Raw genomic sequence first — 16,715 nt, forward strand, 5'->3', positions numbered from 1 at the left:
CTGAGATTTTTATTTCCTAATTAAAAAAGGAAAGAAATCACATTATATTGCATCCGTTGATTTGTCGACGTATGTATATCCGGTGTTTTTATTAGAATATTTATGAAAAAAAAATTAAATACAATGTGAGATGAAAAAACTGCAACCAATTTCAGACTGCTGTCAATTCTAAACCACTCGTCCGCAAGCTGATGAAATTATTCCAGTGATAGCTCATTATATTGTTCCGAAGCGTACAAAATCATTTTGGTGAGAATTTTCCAGAAAAAGTTATTCGTCATGGAATTCAAGCATGATTATGTGATTTCTTTAAATTTAGCTGGAAAACCGCAAGCGGTTATCGTTAGAGCACTCCAGTATTTAAACGTGAATAAATTTTATTTGCCTCGTACCTTCGCTCGTTACCGTGTTACTGGTAGCGTAACCCGTGGTCAAGGAAGTGGACCAAAGAAAACATCAGCAAAAATTGTTCGAAAAGTAAAGAAGCGACTTGATTGAACTCCGCCTCGCAGTGGCCGAAAAATGGCTCGTGAGCTGAACATATCGCAATATTCCATTCGGCAAATATTGAAAAATGAGCTCGGGGTAAAGCCATTGAAATTCCAAAAAGTGCTAGAACTTACACCGCAACAGAACTTACACCGCAAAGAACAGAAAAAGCTAAAGAGTTGTTTCGCTCGGCCGAAAGTGGTGAACTGCCGAATTTGTTTTTCTCCGATGAGAAAACATTCGTTGTCTAGCAGTTTTTTTAACAAATGAAATGATCGTGTTTACTTGACAAAGAGGTCACCTGAAAATGCGCACTTTAGGTTGGCCACCAGAACTCAAGCGCCGGCCATGGCGATGGTGTGAGCCGCCATAACAGCCACAGCTACTGCCAATACCAACTTAACTAACATTTAGCATATCCAAAACTATTTATATCTCTCCATCCTAAACACCAACAGTGATCCAAAATAAGTACCATTTAGTACTTCTAATACAGATCTCAGCACCAGACACCAAAAGAGTACACATATCCGAAACCACCTCCATATCTTAACCACAGACAGCAAAAGAAACCTCAACATCGGATTTCGAGATTCAAGCCCTATTCCTTTACCCGATACCAAATTCAGTATAATCTACAACTTTTCGTACAATATTATTACTTATTTTCTAAACGATTATATTTCTCAATCCAAGACACCAACTGTTATCGTAATATAATATAATTTCACGGTTTCAGATTTATCCCTTCACTCAATACCCAATTTAGTACTAAATACTTTTCGTAAAAATATAATACACATTTCCAAAACCACCTCTGTATCTCATTTTCAGATACCAAAAGAGACTGCTGTATCAAATTTTATGATTCCAGAATTTACCACCATTTAGTACTTTTCGAACAATTAGTATGCATGTGCAAAACCACCACCAGATACCAAAAGGGACCTCAACATCAAATTTTGGGATTTCAGCTCTATCGCTTTACCGAATACCCAAATTGGTATCACTTAGTACTTTTCGACACTTGTAGTACACATTTCCAAAACAATCTCCAGATTCAAATTTCAAATAACAACAGAGACTTCAATGTCAAATTTGAGGATTACAGTCTTATCCCTTCAACAAATACCACATTTAACATTATTTATTACTTCTCGTGCAAATACGGGGCACATTTCAAAAACCACACCTGTCTCATAACACAGATACCAACAAATACCTAAATATTAAACTTCGGGATCCCAGCTCTATATCTTCAATCAATACCAATTTAGTAATATTTAGTACTTTTCGTAATTATGGTAAACATTTCCAAAAACACTTCCATATCTCAATTTCAGATATCAAAATTGACATCCATATCAAATTTGAGGTTTCCAGCCATATCCCTTCACCCAATACCATATCTAGTACTGACATCAACAGTGACATCCATAAAAAATTGAGGATTCCAGCCCTATCGCTTCACTCAATACCAAATTTAGTAGCATTTAGCCCTTTTCGAACAAATATAGAAGTATTTTCAAAACAATCTTCATATCTCAACCTCAGATGCCAACAGTGGCCTTAATATTATATGTCAGAATTTCAGCTCTATTGCTTTACCCAATACCAAAATTAGTACCACTTAGTACTTTTCGAACATTTATAGGACGTATTTTCGAACAACAGCCAAATTTGGTAAGGGGGAATCAAATTTAGTACAATTATAGTGCGGATATCCAAAAGTAGCTCCCTCCCACCCACAGACACCAACACTGACATCCATATTAAATTTCAGGATTTCAACTCTATTCCATCACCCCATTTAATACCATTTAAAGAGTAGCTTCGCTTGACCGAATGTGGTGAACTGCCGAATTTGGTTTTCTCCGATGAGAAAACATTCATTGTCCAGCAGTTTGCAAGCAAACAAAATGATCGTGTTTACTTGCCAAAGAGGTCAGCTAAAAGTGTGCACCTTCGGTTGGCCACCAAAATTCAAGCGCCGGCCATGGTGATGGTGTGGCCATAACAGCCGATGGTGGCTGTCCGCTCGTATTAATCGACCGTAACATCAGAATAAATGCGAAAATATTCTGGAGGGTGTATTAAATTCCTGGGTATCGCGCCACCCAAGAATGGTTACAATATGAGGTTTCTCGCTTCATTTCCAGCGCGCAATGACCACCAAAATCTCCAGATACCAATCCGTTGGACTATTGTGTCTGGAGTATTTTGGAAAGCAAGGTTGCCACTAAAAAGTGCCAAAATGTCGATCACCTCAAGCAAGCGCTTTGCCGGGAATAGGCCAAAATACCGCAGAGCAACATTCGGGCAGCGCGTGATGGTTTCATTGGCCATTTGGAAGCCATAATTAATGCCAATTCGAGCAAATCTAAACTTATTCTAAAATTTTATGCTATTTTCGACATTTTTTGCTTTCAATAAAATTTAATAAAAAGTATAAATTATGTCATTTGACTTTGTTGCAGTTATTTTTATCTCATCCAATATAGTTCAATCCTGTCACAATATTTATATCATATTTATTTAGTTCCGATATGAAATAGACAATATTCGTTTATTCCTTCGGAACCCACGCCATAGAGGTCAACAGTTTAAATAATAATAACAGAAGTCAAACTATTTTCGAACAATAGAACATTGGCTGGGGGCATACATCTGTCGGCAAAAGCGACTGATACTTTTTAACTTGTTTATTTTATATAACAAACTCTAGCATTGAAAAGACATTTTCTAAATAATTTAATCAATACTAAGTTTATTCTTCTTATTTTTTCAGATTTATAACTGCAAAAGTATTAAGATTTAAAGGTAAGTTCATATTCTTAATAATTTTGCATTATAATATGAAATTATTTCATTAGTCCGATTCATGAGTTATTCCAGCTATCGGCTAACTTCAATACTCTTTGATATTATGCTATCATAATTACGATATGGATATAATTACTCCCACATATACGAGTATGCATACAAAAATTAAGGAGAATCTGAATGAAGTCAATCCACAACCCATAAGCGTGTATTTGCAAAACAATTAATCTATTTTAAAAATTCATAATGACACGCTTATGACGTATGAAAAAAGTTCTGTAAACACTTTGCATTATTCATTATGAATACATATGATATGCGTATGTATATCTTCATTATGAATATTGTTAATTAATAAACAAACATATTGGCAAGTGTCAATGTTATGTGATTAATGGCTACTTCTTGCGTTTTAATTTTAAAACAATGTGATTAATAATCTAAAAGTCATTTGAGGTGACATTGCTAAAATGGCATTAACGTATGCTCGTGTTACATTTTAATGAACGTCAATTGTGGATATTAACTAATACAATTTTTTTATAAGGAAACAGGATCAATGTTGGAGGAGCAGAAAAAGCATTTAAACAGTACAGCCCTTCCAAATTTCTAAAAGAGAATATGGTTAGGTCACCATTCAATGACAATTACATTTTCTCGTTTACAAAATTCAATAAAAAAAACGAATCTACGATGGGCTAAGCTTTACATACAGAAGCTGACAGGAATATATTTTGCGAATCTGGGATTTTGCGAATTCGTACTAAACGGGGTTTTAAAGATACTAAAATACATATATATACAGGGTGAAATAAAACTAGTTAAAAAGTAGTAAGTTCGGACGGGCCAAACTTTGAATACCCTCCACCATTTGGAACGAATTTGGAAATTTTCAGAAAATAAAATCATTAAAACATTATGTTAAAATTCTAAAAATACCAAATATAGCCGTTATATAGAGGTGTACACGACGTGGGCCTACATAGGCAATGTTTGTCATAAGCCATTACCATATTCAAATTCGAAACTTGAAATAAACGGTAAATAATGAAGCTAAAATCATCAATATATCGTATATAGGGAGGTACCGTTATATCGGAGCTGTGCGAATACCTAGACCTGCATAGGCAATTTTCTGTCACAGGCTGTAGCATTCATTACGAACTTCAAATACCACATCTCAAACAATTTCGGTGGTTATTGTACCTAAAATCGTCAAAATACCGAATATAGGAATGTACTGATATATGGGGCCTATACCTGGATCAGCATAGACAATTTTCTGTCTTAAATTTGAAAATATTCCGGTGAATAATGTCGCTAAAATCATCAAAATACCGAATATAGGGGGGTACCATTATATGGGGGCTATACGAAGACGTGGACCTGCACAGACAATTTTCTGTCTTAGGGCGCAATATCCATTTCGAACTTCAAATACCAAATTTTAAACAATTCCGGTGAATAATGTCGCTAAAATCATCAAAATACCGAATATGGGGGGGGGACCGTTATATGGAGGCTATACGAAGACGTGGACCTGCACAGACAATTTTCTGTCTTAAGGTGTAGTATCCAATTCGAACTTCAAATACCAAATTTGAAACAATTTGAAACCAAATTTGAAAATTTTAGCCATCTATCTCAATTCATTCGAAAGATAGCGTGATTACAACAGACAGACAGACGGACAGACAGACGGACTGACAGACAGAATTAGAATTGGACACCTGTGGCACGAATTATGACCTTCAAACGGTCAATGAAACCGTCACACGCTGCTCGATGGTGGCTCTGTGGTATTTTAACCCATTCCCTGTCGAAGCCAACCTTGTTTCCAAAATACTTCAGACACAATAGTCCAACGGATTGGTATCTGGAGATTTTGGGTGCCATGGTGCGCTGGAAATGAAGTGAGGAACCTCATTTTGTAACCATTCTTGGGTAACGCGTGCTGAGTGCGATGGTGCAGAGTCCTGTTGGAATGTCCAAGATCTGCGCCCAAAATGTTTGTGTGCCCAAGGCTTTAATACACCTTTCAGAATATTTTCGCTATAATATTCGGCATTTATTCTGATGCCACGGTCGATTAATACGAGCAGAGAGCGACCATCGGCTTTTATGGCGGCCCACACCATCACCATGGCCATCGCTTGAGTTCTAGTGGCCAATCGAAGGTGCACATTTTCTGCTGACCTCTTTGGTAAGTTGTTTACAACCTGCTGGACAACGAATGTTTTCTCATCGGAGAAAACAAAATTGCTGCAGTTCACCAGTTACAGCCAAGCGAAGCAACTCTTTAGCCCTTTTGAGTCTATTTTCTTTCTGTTGCGGTGTAAGTTCTTGCACTTTTTGGAATTTCAATGGCTTTGCCCCGAGCTTATTTTTCAATATTTTCCGAATGGAATATTGCGATATGTTCAGCTCACTTGTCATTTTTCGGCCACTGCGACGCGGATTTCGATCAAGTCGCTTCTTTACTTTTCGAACCATTTCTGCTGATTCTTGCGGTTTTCTTCCGTCCACTTCCTTGACGCTGAGCCGCGCTATCAGTATCACGGTAACGAGTACGAAATAGAAAAGATTTATTTACTTGTGATTTTCCAGCCAAATATAAAGAAATCACACTATCAAGCTTGAATTCCATCACCAATAACTTTTTTTCTGGAAGATTCTCACCAAAATGATTTTGTACGCTTCTTAACAAAATAATGAGCTGTCACTAGAAAAATTATAACAGCTGTCGGACAAGTGGCTTAAAAATGACAGCAGTCTGAATTTGGTTGAAGTTTTTTTTTTCATCTCATCGTGTATGTATTCATAGGATGTGGTTCCACCAACATACTCTTACATTCTAAGTTCTTTTCCTATTATTCAAGGAAGCTAATAAATTAAGGAAATAAAATAATTTTATGTCCGTCATTAACTCAACATATTTTTTACAATCCATCAGTTAATCAAATAAATCACTCTTCTTATCTCCTATACATATTATGTTGGTTAATTGTTTTTTTTTTTTTTTTATTACAAAATTGACATTCAATATTTAACGACAATCATTAATCATTCTAATGTTATCGTTGAATTGACGCACATTGTAATTAAGTAAATTAAATGTAGTGAAAACCGCACACCCATTTAAAAAATGTCAAAGATTTCATTGGGCTATCTGAGCGTATGAACAACATTGACCAAGCATACCACATCCCTCATACGCCTTCGAGCAACTTCAGATATTATATGTGTATCGTCAACATTTCCTGTTTCCTCCTCCCTCTAATTTTGTACCACTTTTCTGGGTCAACAATAATCTATTTCAATTAATTATTTTTATGACACATCCCAACCACAATAACAAAATAATGTTTAATCTTTTGCACATGCACTGCCAGTGGGTGTACTAGTCAAGTTGTCGCAAGTCAAATTATAATTCAAGTCCACTTGAAACAAAGCATAATAAACGAATTGCAATTCTTCAACGATGACATTAACTACCGCTGCTGCTGTTGGTGTCGGTGGTGCTGAAAAATATCTTGTCATCCATTCACTTGTTCTTTTTCTTATTCTGGTTTTAGTGAACATCTCTGGACCGGGGCGAAAACATGAAGACATGAAAATGTTGTTGTCATTGGACGATTACATTACCACGAGTGATTTATGTGACACGGGTTGTCATAAACTTTTAGTGGCTGTGATAAAACTAGTAGCTGGTATTAAGTCTGTGACAATCACATTAAACATTTTAGTTTTTGAGGTGGGGGTTACATGGCCAAATGGAGTTGATTATTTCGCTAGGAAATGGGGATTTCTATAAGAATTCCAAAGTTTTAACAATTTTGTTTCTCCGGGTATTACTTTTATCCAATAGTGATTCTTTTTAAATTTTATAACAAAGTTTCTTTGACGCAATGTCACACCATGTGTTACAACACCAAATGGAGCCATGTACTGCTTCCCCCTAGATACAGTATTGTCGAACATCGGGTGAGTAGAAAGATTTTTTCTGAAATGCATGGCATAGCTCATTTATGGTAGAGGTGATCCCGTACATCAGACACCATGTATTTTCAATATCCATCTGGATGGCAGTACCGAATTTATTTAATGCTTTCAGAATCGTTATATTTTTTTCAGAAAATTCGAAGTCTGCTTAATATTTTTTTCCTTCAGATTCGCCCTGAATTAAAAAAAAAAACACAATTACCGCACATTGCTGGCACATATCAATTCCAAGTCTATGGCTAATTATAAAAATATATTTATACAAACCATATTTAAACCCTAAAGTATGGTTTTATTACTTACAAAAGTCAGTGAATATTCTTAAAAAAATCACAATTTGATAAGGAGTCCTTATCGAATCGTCAATAAAATTAATCATTTATACAAAATAATCATTAAGCTCTTCTCGAAAGAGAAACAAACACATAAATCATAAACATATGATCTTCGCCTTAAAAAGGCAAAACCCAAAAAAAATCATTTATACCACATATACAGGGTGAGATGAAAAAACTGCAACCAACTTTAGACTGCTGTCAATTATTCCAGTGACAGCTCCTTATATTATTTAAAAGCGTACAAAAGGATTTTGCTGAGAATTTTCAAGAAAAATTTTATTCGTGATGGAATTCATGCGTGATAGTGTGATTTCCTTATATTTGGGTGGAAAACCACAAGTGGATATCGTTAGAGCACTCCAGCATTTAAATGTGATTAAATCTTTTGTGTCTCGTGTCTTCAATGAAACTGGAAGCGTAGCTCGACGTCAAAGAATTGGACGTGGACAGAAGAAAACAGTTACATCAGCAGAAATGGTTCCAAAAGTAAAGAAGCGACTTGATCGAAACCGGCGTCGCAGTGGCCGAAAAATGGCTCGTGAGCTGAACATATCGCAATATTCCATTCGGCAAATATTGAAAAATGAAATGAAATAAAGCTATTGAAATTCCAAAAAGTGCAAGATCTTACACCGCAAAAGAAAGAAAATAGACCCAAAAGAGCTAAAGAGTTGCTTCGCTTGGCCGAAAGTGGTGAACCACCGAATTTGGGTTTCTCCGATGAGAAAACATTTGTTGTCCAGCAATTTGTAAACAAACAAAATGATCGTGATTACTTGCCAAAGAGGTCAGCTGAAAATGTGCACTTTCGGTTGGCTACCAGAACTCATGCGCCGGCCATGGTGATGGTGTGGGCTGCCATAACAGCCGATGGTCGCTCTCCGCTCGTAGTAAACGACCGTGGCATCAGAATAAAGTGGACTGATATATTCCATCTTCACGCCAGACCTTGGGTTAATAAAAATATTTTATAAGAGTTGTAATTATTCAAAATGTTGACCCTCTGTGGGGCACGTACTTGATGAAGTGGATCGATATCAATTTTCGCACCTGACCTATCACTGATGCAAAATCGGATTATCCTTTCTCTTTTGTGCAGAACATATATATATATATATATATATATATATATATATATATATATATATATATATATATATATATATATATATATATATATATATATATATATATTTTTTTTTTTTTTTTTTTTTTTTTTTTTTTTTTTCGTCCTCCGAAGGAGTGGAGGACGAACATCGCTAGATCGTTTCCAAATCTCCTGAAACAGATTTGGTCCATAAAGACCTAGGGTCTAAAACCGTTATTTCGACTAATGATATATACCCTCTCTAGCCATATGGCTGGGGGTGTAAAAAAGACTGTTCACTTCGTCTTTTGGGTGAACACTTTCTATACCATAGTAATTATATTAAATGAATAGCGTGCTGTAATATGGTCTATATTGGTGCACTTCCTCTGGGACCAAGCCCACTTATATGTCAAAAAACAATTGTAGAATAAAGCCATTTACTGTCAGTAAAAATTCATGGTCTCTTCTATGCAATTATTATCCTATTAATATTTTACTCAGATATTTTTAGAAGGAGTCGTAGCAGCAACGCATTTGATTACATAAATATATAAAAAATATGTTGCACGTACCTAATAGCCATTAAATTTTCCTAATTACACACCTTCGCATTACACATCGTCTATTGTTTATTGAATGTCATGTTCAACACGTCTCTCTTTATCGTATGAGGGGATACTAAATGATTAATTACAACTTCTCTCTAATTACGATAAAAAGCAGTTATATTACAGGATATCCATCAACAACAGATGACCACTAAGGCTAAAACAATTGACAAATGAGTAGTATATCTAATCAATCGCATAAGTGGCTATTACCAATAGGCTTTGTTAAACGAAAAATGGTATGGTAGAGAATTTAATTCATGATAAATGTAATTCCAGGTTGAGACCCTCGTAATAACTAAAATTTATGGCTGGAACAAGACGTGGTCAAATATATATATATATATATATATATATATATATATATATATATATATATATATATATACATATATATACATATATATATATATATATATATATATATATATATATATATATATATATGTATATATATATATATATATATATATATATATATATATATATATATATATATATATATATATATATATATATATATATATATATATATATATATATATATATATATATATTCATATATGAGGGGATACTGGAATTACATATATTCCAAAAAAGTGAACCGATGACCCATTGGTGTCCCTTGGTATATAGTCAAAACTATATAAAGCCCTTAACAAAGTCTAGCTTAAGAGCAATAAACCTCTTTTGAAGTTTTTGTCTACAAATGATTACTATCAAGAACACTTGGAATTTTCTACAACCCATAATGGGTATTGTACGTAAAATCCTTAGCAAATTTGAGGCGAATTTGGAAAAAGTTCTAAATGGTTGGATTAGTACTCTGAATTTATTGTTTTACCCTTTTGCATATAGTCAATCAATAAAGCACCTTTTAAGTTCCAAAAAAATCGTTGACATAACCTAATCAGCCAATAGTATTGTTGTTGCCTTCTTTGGGGCACTTCCTCCAGCTCCATTGTTTGGATTATTCTTTTGCCTCTGGAATATATTGGTGGATCCATGTTTCATCAACAGTTTTGAAATCCATTTTATATCCCTTAAAACGTTCCAAACAAGCTTGAAAAATTTTCATTCTTTTGCATTTTTGATCGAATGTTAACAAATGCGGCACCCATCTTGCAGAAAGCTTTTTCATCTGTAGTTCTTCATGCAAAACTAAATGGACTCGATCATTTGAGATGCTCATGATATTAGCAATTTCATGCACTTTTATTCATCGATCGTTTAACACCATATCATGCACTTTGGCTACAATTTCTGTTGTTTTTTCTACAATTACTGTTTTTTTCTTTCTACACTACGTGTTTCATCTTCAATGCTTGTACGACCTCGTTTAAACTTAGTAACCCAATTTTTTACTGTTGCATATGAAGGAGCAATTTCACCTAACATATTCACCATATCATTATGAATTTCTTGTCCCGGTAGACCCTTTTTATTTAAATATTTAACGACAGCAGGCATTTCTAATTTTTCCATTGTAAAACCAGTAAAGAAATGATACCCTACACCACTTTGCTAATTTAGTAGAGCTCCGTATAACAATTAAAAGTTTTTATGGGAGAATTCAATCATACACGCTATGATTATAATTATAATTTAAAGTGTGTGTGTGTGTCTTTTAAATTCGGACTTGTATTACCAAATTGGTGGACAATTAATTTGAAATCGGATAAAGATATATATATGGGAGCTATATCCAAATCTGAACCGATCTCGATAAAATTTGGCAAATATAGTTCTGAGCTGTATTTCATATTTTTCCCTGAATATCGTTGTTACGGAGAGCATATTACGGCTGTGGGTAACAAATATGACAAATCGGATGAACAGTATATATGGGAGCTATAGCTATATCTGAACCGATCTTCACCAAATTTGATATACTAGCTTCTAGACTCAATTCGGTAGTAAGTGCCAAATTTCCAAATTGTGGACAAATATTAGACGTTTGGTGCACAATCAAAAGTAAATCGGACGAAGTTATATATGGGAGCTATATCCAAATCTGAACCGATCTCGATAAAATTTAGCAAATGTATTTCTGAGCTGTATTTGATATATTTCCCCAAATATTGTTGTTACAGAGTGCATATTACGGCTGCGGAGGACAAAAATAACAAATCGGATGAACAACATATATGGAAGCTATAGCTATATCTGAACCGATTACGATCAAATTTGGCATACATATTTTCAGGTCCAATCTGATCGTACGTGCAAAATTTCATACTATTCGAACTGATATTACACGTTTGGTGCAAAATAAAATTTTGACCGATTATCTCCAATTTCAATATGGTTCGTCCTTGGGCCAAACAAATGATTTGTGCAAAATTTCATCTAGATAGGGCAATAAATGCGAACTGTACTTTGTTTACAAAAATACATGGACAGACGGACGGACGAACATGCATAAATAGACTCAGAATATGATTTTATGCAGATCATCAAAAGGAACTATGGGTCTATCTCGTTTCCTTTTACCTGTTACAAACAAATGCACAAAGACATAATACCCTGACCACCTTGTGGTGTAGGATGCGTTTTTTGAACACATGTGTCTGTATGAAGGAATTGACAGATCGAAACAATATTTAACATATGTCCATAACAGAGATGGAATTTTCCAAAACACTTAACTTTTTCCTGTTTCTACGGCGGTTTTTGTGATAGGCTAAGAAGTTTCTGAACTGCCCTCGTAAATACAAATTTCTTGCTTTTAAGTAAGATTTAGACTTCTGACGTACTCTAGAACTTACAGTAGAATTTAGTGACACATTTTTGGAGTGTTTTGACTTGCTACGATCCCGATTAGAGGGAGTTTTGTAACTAGATTTTACAAATGGACCCAAAAAAGCCCTCTGTTGATTCGTTTGGGGTTTTAAACATTCGACCAAAATAATTCTCGTATTTTTATCTGCAATAATGCCGACGATACTGTATATCTAAAATCAACAGATTGAAGGACATCTTACTCTGAAAATTTCAAGAAATGTAAATGAGGGGGAAATTGCTTCCTCTATTCAGGTTACTTTGGGATGTAAACTTCTTCTATGTTTTCCCCTGTAATTAGTTTTTGTGTTGCACAGTGTTTCAATAAAAGATATTTTTTATTGTTCGGTTGTGGGGTCATGTGTCGTTAGAAAGATGTTTTCCATTGGAAAAGCTATGTTTTGCACTAAAAATTGTCATCAAATAATCTATTTATGATCTTTTGATCGAATTAAAATGACAAATAAAGTCCTAATTGCCATTAAAAATGCAATCCCTCTGCTTTGTTACCATAATCTTCTTTTAGTTAGATCATCATTGGCTTAAGCCATTTGACAGACAACTTTTTCGAGAAACAACACTCAATTGCGACCGTAGGTAAATTGTTTTTAATATTGAATGAGTTGTTTCAAACAAGTTTGTTGTCTTTTCATTTGAACTTGAGTTCAGAAGTAAGGTCTTATTGCAAATGTGTATGTGTGTGTGTGTGTGCGAACACTTGCAACATAACATACCTAGTGGTCGTTTGTCTGTTGCATGTGATGCGATAAGAAGTTAATTAAAAACTGAAGATTTTTCTTTCTCAAATTAATCTTTTTCTTCTTTTTGATACATCAACACTCGATTCAATGAAACCAAGTAAATTAAATAAAAGGCGGCCATAGTGACTGGAGATGATAATGTAATGTAGTACCACATTAATTGTAATTCTCTTTTTTGCAAGGATGTAGATCAAGGATATTTTTGTGCAGGAAAGATGGTGCTTTATAGCTATACTGGAGTTTAAACAAAGGCTTCACAGCGATAATTAAAATGAAAATATGGATAGATATATAACAAAATGGTCAATATTTAATAAAAAGTAGCAACACCGCAAAATAATCGTACGATGCCACATAAGGTACATTCTTAATCAGCATAGAATTCTTAGACAACTTAGACAATGTTGAAATCTACATAGAGGCCACTTTTTCTCATGCATAATTTTGTTATTCAATTATTTCATTATGTCTACGATAATTGATATTGAAAATAGATTATATCCTATTAACTTAAACCTACCTCCCGATTTTCGCTATATTGAGGATTTCAGTCACCATATACCAGATCTACTTCGTGCCAATTATTACCAGTGGTAGTACTCAAGTACTCCACGAGTAAAATTTTTGAGCAATATTTCAACCTTGTACACCCTACAAACAGCATACCAAAATTTCAGCTCAAGATTACAATATTTTGTAGCTTTTAGTACGGGCTCACCTTTTTTACCTTAATCATACCTTGCACCAATTGTAAGCATCACGGACAAATTCAAGGTTCTGAATCAAACGTTTAAAATTTTGTCTCCAATGTCTCCATATATTACAGCATTCTAGTACGAATTTCCAAAAAAAACTTCACCATATCTTACGCTTTGCATAAACAGTTCAGCATAAACTAGTAAAGAAAGTCTTAAAGTCGGACGGGGCCGACTTTATGATACCCTACACCATAACAATTGAAAGTTTTTATGGAAGAATTCAATCATACACGCTATGATTATAATTATAATTTAAAGTTCAAAGGACTAAATATGCGAAGCATTTGTATCTTTTAACTTCGGAATTGTATTGCCCATTTGGTGCACAATTAACTTGAAATCGGATAAAAATAAATATGGGAGCTATATCCAAATCTGAACCGATCTCGATAAAATTTGGCAAAGATAATTCTGAGCTGTGTTTGATATATTTCCCTGAATATTGTTGTTACGGAGTGCATATTACGGCTGTGGGTAACAAATATAACAAATCGGATGAATAATATATATGGAAGCTATAGCTATATCTGAACCGATCTTCACCAAATTTGACATACTAGCTTCTAGACTCACTTCGGTCGTAAGCGCCAAATTCCATACCATTTGGACAAATATTAGATGTTTGGTGCACAATTAAAGGTAAATCAGACGAAGTTATATATGGGAGCTATATCCAAATCTGAACCGATCTCGATAAAATTTAGCAAATGTATTTCTGAGTTGTATTTGATATATTTCCCTGAATATCGTTATTGCAGAGTGTATATTACGGCGGCGGTGGACAAAAATAACAAATCGGATGAACAATATATATGAGAGCTATAGCTATATCTGAACCGATGTAGATCAAATGTGGCATATTTTCAAGCCTTTATGCAAAATTCCATACAATTCGGGCTGATATTACACGTTTGGTGACAATAAAAGGCAAATCCTACGAAGATATATATGTGAGCTATATCTAAATTTTTACCGATTATCAATAGGGTTCGTCCTTAGGCCAAACAAATGATCTGTGCAAAAATGTCGGAAATGGTATCAAATTTTAGAATAAGTTTAGATTTGTTCGAATTGGTCACCTTTGGCACGAATTATGGCCTTCAAACGGCAAATTGAACCGTCATAAGCTGCCCGAATGTTGCTCTACGGTATTTTGGCCCATTCCCGGCGAAGCGCTTGCTTGAGGTGATCGACACTTTGGTATTTTTTAGTGCCAACCTTGCTTTCCAAAATACTTCAGACACAATAGTCCAACGGATTAGTACCCGGAGATTTTGGTGGCCATTGTGCGCTTGAAATGAAGCGAGGAACCTCATTTTGTAACCATTCTTGGGTGCTGAGTGCGATGGTGATGAGTCCTGTTGGAATGTCCATGGTCTGCGACCAAAATGTTTGCGTGTCCAAAGCTTTAATACACCCTCCAGAATATTTTCGCGATAAAGTTCGGCATTTATTCTGATACCACGGTCGATTACTACGAGCGGAGAGCGACAATCGGCTGTTATGGCGGCCCTCACCATCACCATGGCGGGCGCATGAGTTCTGTTGGCCAACCGAAGGTGCACATTTTCAGCTGACCTCTTTGGCAAGTAATCACGATAATTTTGTTTGTTTACAAACCGCTGGATAAGGAATGTTTTCTCATCGGAGAAAACCAAATTTGGCAGTTCACCACTTTCGGTCAAGCGAAGCAACTCTTTAGCTCTTCTGAGTCTATTTTCTTTCTGTTGCGGTGTAAGTTCTTGCACTTTTTCTAATTTCAATGGCTTTGACCCGAGCTCATTTTGCAATATTTGCCGAATGGAATATTGCGATATGTTCAGCTCACGAGCCATTTTCGGCCACTGCGACGCGTTTTTCTGCTGTTTTCTTTCATCCACTTCCTTGACGTCGGGCTACGCTATCAGTATCACGGTAACGAGCGATGGTACGAAACACAGAAGATTTATTCACATTTAAATGCTGGTAGCCACTTGTGGTTTTCAGCCAAATATAAAGAAATTACACTATCACGCTTGAATTCCATAACGAATAACCTTTTTTTGCAAAATTCTCTCCAAAATGCTTTTGTACGCTTGTAAATAATGTAATGAGCTGTCACTGGAATAATTTTAACACCTGTCGGACGAATGGCTTAGAAATGCCTCCCTGTATATATTGACTTGCGCTAAGATTATTCAAGTTGTTGACCCTTTGTGGGGGAGGTTGTGAAAGGGTTGGTATCTTACTTAAGTCTGATCTGACCTAAGATAGATACACATATATAACAAGGTTCCGAAATTAGCCTATATCGACTAATTTCTGTACTTACTATATACGATTTTTGCCTTAAGCTGTAGTACCCATTGCGACCTTTATATACGGAATTTGTTACAATTCCGGTAAATAATGACGCACAAATTATAAAAATATCAATTATTTGTACCGAGGTACAAAAATTTTTGTCATAGGCTGTAGCACCCATTTTGAACTTCAAATACGAAATTTGAAATAATTCCGGTAAACAATATTGTTAAAATTATGAAAATACCGAATATCGGGAGGTACCGTTATGTAGGTGCTATAGGCAGACGTGGATCTGCATACGATTTTTTTCACAGGTTGAAGTAACCTTTAAGATACCCCGACATTTGAAAAGATTCCGGTGAATAATATTGCTGAAATCATCAAAATACCGCATATCATGAGCTACCGTTATATGGGGGCTATACAAAGACGTAGACATGCATACAGAAATGTTTGTCATAGGCTGTAGTACCCATTTCGAAATTAAAATATGAAATTTGAAATAATTCCGGTAAATACTGTCGCTAAAATCATGAAAATATAGAACAACGGGAGGTACCGGGAGGTACGAAAACGTGGACCGACATGGTCCATTTACGAACTTAACCTGCCTACTGGTTAACTATGCATGTATGCAAAATTTTAACCTTCCATCTCAATTCGTTCGAAAGATAGCGTGATTACAACAGACAGACGGAAATCGCTAGATCGTCTTAGAATTTTACGCTGATTTACAATATATACACTTTGCAAACGGAATGACAAAGCTAATATATCCT

The 16,715-nt window shown here is 35.1% G+C and overlaps 1 protein-coding gene across 1 annotated transcript in view; it reads left to right on the forward strand.

The window, feature by feature from the left end:
- The window catches only part of LOC101894927 (tachykinin-like peptides receptor 99D), a 191,810-nt gene that overhangs the window by 48,740 nt on the left and 126,355 nt on the right, over positions 1–16,715 (forward strand). The window contains exon 2 of the mRNA XM_059129644.1: positions 3,278–3,309. The gene's annotated coding sequence lies outside the window, so the exon portion shown is untranslated. The remainder of the gene's footprint in view (positions 1–3,277; positions 3,310–16,715) is intronic.

Source organism: Musca domestica, unplaced genomic scaffold, assembly GCF_030504385.1.
Source record: "Musca domestica strain aabys unplaced genomic scaffold, Musca_domestica.polishedcontigs.V.1.1 63, whole genome shotgun sequence".
In the NCBI taxonomy this organism is placed as follows: Eukaryota; Metazoa; Arthropoda; class Insecta; order Diptera; family Muscidae; genus Musca; species Musca domestica.